The following is a 4,779-nucleotide window of genomic DNA, read 5'->3' as shown; positions in this document are numbered from 1 at the left end:
CAATCATTCATGCTCCCTAGCTGCAACACCACTCCATTTTACCCTTCACACTTTGCATCATCACTTCATTTTCACCCTTGGACCATTGCACACCACACACACCAACTTGCCATGCATTTCATCCCTAGCCTAACCTGATTTTCTAAGGTTTTTGGGGCCTATAAATACATGTTTACACCCCTTGGCCAAAGAACAATCCCCCATATTCATCATTTTATCACAGAAATTAGTCCATACACACCCTAGGAAGCAAAACACCATTCTAGTGCCTAGAAAACATAACAGCCACTCCACCTTCTTCCACCCTCTTTGCCTAGTTCTCCACCACCTTCCAACCATCAAACACTCTTCCACACTCACCCTAAACCCCTCCATACCATTCCCCATCCATTCTACACCATAAATCCACCCAAAAATCTGTCCACAAGCTTCATGCCGCAACAAGGAGGAAGGGAGATCCATTGATGCACTTGCTTTCCAAGTTGGAGCATTTTAGGTGTTTTCTTTCCTTTGATTTTAATGTCTAATTTTATGTATCTTTGTATTGCAAGAATGAGGAACTAAACCCCCCTTGGCTAAGGGGGGATTCAAAACCATGTTTATGCTTGCTATATGATTTGATTACTTCCAATTGCGTTTCTTGAATTGTGAATTCAATTTACTTATCCGTTCGTATAAAAACTAATTTGTGTATGTTGGTTGAGAGTGCACGCTTAATTTTCATGCATGAATTTGACGCTAGAATATAAGGGAGTTTCACCTAATCGTTATGAACTTATATTCACAAGTAGTGAAGGTTGCTAGTCACAATCACGTTAAGTAAATTCTTGGCATAAGTTTCATGCAAATCATAGTAACGAGTGCCTCGTCAATGCTTATGTTTTTCATAGAACTTAATGATTCTTGCTTGTATCTCTATTATGCAATTCATGTAGGGAACTTGTAGGGAATGTTTTGGGTTGTCGTATGCAATCATCCAACCTAATAACTTGTTGAAAAACTGAGAGTTAATTAGTGCAATTCACAGTTAATTTGGGGCGTTGAGTATTCATAACTTATCAAAAAGCAATTGGAAATCATTTTGTATGCAAGTGTGACATGTGTGAAGAAGAACCTCCTAGCTAGCCTTCCATCCCTAAGTTTTAAACCAAATTCGTTTTAAAACCTGTTTTGTTTTACAAAGTTCTTATTTTATTTTAAATTCGTCAAAACCAATTCCCCCTGTAGTTTCAAGTGTCATTTTACTTAGAAATCAATTTAGTTTGTGTTTCTAAGTGTATTGAGTCAAGTTATAACATATTTTCGTTCAATTTCTTCCTTAGTGTTCAAAACTGCCCAGATTGTGTTTTTATGGCAGTTTTGAATGTTAGGTGCTGTTTTGAGTCTTTTGGTTTGTTTTGGTGTTTTAAAGTATAGTTTTGCATTCTTTGAGTCTAGTTTAGTGTTTTAAATTTTGTTTTTATGCTTTTTAAGTCAGTTTTCAAGTGTTTAGCAATCCCTCCTAATCCCCCGCCTAGAACGATCCCTACTTACATACTTTACTACATTTGATAAAAAGAGGGTTTAATTTTGTGTGTTAACTTATTTTTCACATCATGCACCCACGCGCCCTGCACGTGGCACGACCACTTTCGCAGTCCAACCCATTCCTGTGACCCATTTAGTGATCCAAATTGATCCAAGATCGGTTTAACTATCCCGACGTTAAATTTCTGAATCTACGATTGAACCGAGGGCATTTTCACCCTGAGTTTTTGCAGATTTGACTATCTTGGCTCAAAATTTTGTACACTGAATCCACTACACTTCTACCACTTATAGAGAAACCTACTATCCAAGCTCTTCTATCTCGCATAGTGAACAACACTTGTCCCGACAAGTCATAGAGTTGACAAGCGTCCTTGCGTAGCAGACGACTTTGATGAATCAGCTTTTGCAGCGTGCCCCAAATGAGGTGTCTCGAAGCGGGACAAGGGTAAACAACAAACCTCTCTAGCAGCGTCCCGGCAAGCAGCTTTTCGACTAGCCACGAACCAAGCACTCTAGCAATATACACTCCTGTCTGGGCTCCCAAGATAGCGTATTATCGTTTTAGCGCGCGGAAGAGAGTGCACTCCTGGTTAGGCCCACGGACGAACATACATTCACAGTTGGGGCCACACTTTGATAATCAACATGGAGAACCTTCCAGGAGAAATGTTCATTAGTGGCTAGACCCGTAAATAGCATATTTCTCTTCACATCAGAGTATGCAACACGATGGACGGAGAGAAGCAGTCACTCAATCCGACTCAAGTTCAATCGGTAGCCTGCGAGTAACCTGCTATCCTGCTAGGAACGTACCACATGCACTGCAGCTGCAGCATAGACGAGATGAGCACATGGAATAACAGCCTAGACCAACAGGTCACGACCGGGGGTAGTCGAAAACTCCGTTGCCCCAGCAGAGGCAAACTCAGGAAGAAGTTGAGAGGCTCCTGACTGAACGATTGCGCAATTTCCAGCGTAATGAAGTTACTAACGAGGTTTTCGGATAAGACATGACCAACATAAGCAGGTCACCTTATATTGACAAGATCGAGCAGGCTGAACCATCCCACATACACTGGAAAGTACAAAGACTACTTCTATTTCGATAAACGCAGCAACCCAGCTTAATGGCGCAATGGAGGTAGACGAGTACCAGAAGGACACACTAGCCCAAATTGGTAGAACGTCTTGTTTTTATCACTTAAGACTATTCAATACTGGAGCAGCACATTATCAGTAGCTGAGCATCCATGATCTAGTGGTCAAATTCCTCCTACTGTGCACAACCTAGCCCAAGCTAGCCCCAGCTCCGTGCTCACAGTCATGCCTACCTGCTTCACGGCTCTCAACAACCTTTGATCTATCACCATGGCTTTTAACTGTGCCAATCTTGCACCATGGTTCCTACCCCTGTTGATCATGTCTTGTGGCACTTAATCGCACCGACCAAGCCAATAGCATTCCAAACTTCAAAGCATCCAACGACAGAGCAGAAGACAAAGCTTTATTAGCAGCCACTGCTAGCGAAAGACTTAGCGGTGTAGAAGCTTGCAATCTATTCATATTCTCAGCTGAACACCAACCAAGCCTCAGATGGGCATACGACGAAACATCTAACGATGGCGCAATACTTGAAGAAAGTTTGGGAGTAGCTCACTGCGCTTCCCACTCACACCCTTATGCGGGTTCTATAAATAGTTCAAAGTCTTAAACATATCACTAAATAATACCTCACAGCTGAAGATTATTTCAGCTGTCTATCAGTCCATTTTTCCTCAGCTGCACTCACAACAACGACTTCCATGCTCTTTAGTGTTAGAAGGTAAACCAATCCCTCGACACCCATATGGGTCTGCTCTCCCCAAGCAGTTCAAAGTCTTAAGCAGATCGCTGAACAATACCTTACAGCTGAGGATTATTTTAGTTGTCTAGCAATCCAGTTTTCCTTAGCTGCGCTCACAACAACGACTTCCATGCTATCTAGTGCGAGAAGGTAAACCAATCCCCCGACACCTATAAGGGTCTGCTCTCTAGTGCAAGAGGATAAACTAATTGCTCTCCAGTACGAAAGGGTAAACAAGGTCCCCAATACCAATATGGGTAAGCTCTCCAGTGTGAGAGGATAAACTAATTTATCTCCAGTGTGAGAGGGCAAACCAATTCCCCGACACCCATCTGGGTTTGCTCTCCAGTGCAAGAGGGTAAACTAATTGCTCTCTAATGCAAGAGGGTAAACCAATTCCCCAACACCCATTTGGGTAAGCTCTCCAGTGCGAGAGGTTAAACTAATTGCCGGACACCCATCTGGGTATGCTCTTTAGTGCAAGAGGATAAACTAATTGCTTTCCAGTGTGAGAGAGTAAACCAATTCCTCGACACCCATTTGGGTAAGCTTTCCAGTGCGAGAGGGTAAACTAATTGCTCTCAAGTGCGAGAGGGTAAACCAATTCCCCGACACTCATATGGGTAAACTCTCTAGTGCGAGAGGGTAAACTAATTGCTCTCCAGTACGAGAGGGTAAACTAATTCCCCAACACCCATCTAGGTAAGCTCTCTAGCACGAGATGATAAACCAATTTCCCTGACACCCATCTGGGTAAGCTCTCCAGTGCAAGAGGGAAAACCAATTCCCCACACCCATCTGGGCCACACAACTCAAATGATCGAATACTCGAATACCAGCTACATAACAAATGGTTAGGGGCAGTAGTCGACGACGAACTCAACAGCTAGACACTTCAAGAAGCCGCAACTCATAACCATAGTGACTCCATGTGATCGTCAGCCTTTTTTGAATTAACATGCTCAACTAACGGTTTTATGGCTAAAAGTTTTGCAAGACACTTCAAGCAAGCAAAGTTTCAAGAAAACAAAGATGGAGTTAAGTGAAAGCAGTTTATTAAATTTCTAGCAAATTGATAAACTCATACGAAGGTCGTTGATATTCGACACATGCTAAACAGAGAAGACTACTCATTTAGCAGCTTGGATGACCATGGGCTATCCAGCAGCCATCCTACCTTGAGCAGCCACTTCACACTCATCAGTTTGCCCATTCGACTCTTCATCTTCAGCAGCTTCGTTCTTAATTGCTCCATCTATAACAGTTGAGAAATCAAACTCAGCAATTTCCTCATTTTTAGCAAGCAGTCCAAACCGTGGCCCATGCTACGATACTTCCTCGAACGATGCCGAGCCAACCCTTGGCTTTAGCCAAGCTGTGGCCCTTGCCACACTACCTTCTTGCCT

This window comes from Malus domestica, chromosome 12 (assembly GCF_042453785.1).
Source record: "Malus domestica chromosome 12, GDT2T_hap1".
NCBI classification, from domain to species: domain Eukaryota; kingdom Viridiplantae; phylum Streptophyta; class Magnoliopsida; order Rosales; family Rosaceae; genus Malus; species Malus domestica.
This window is presented reverse-complemented; position numbering follows the sequence as displayed.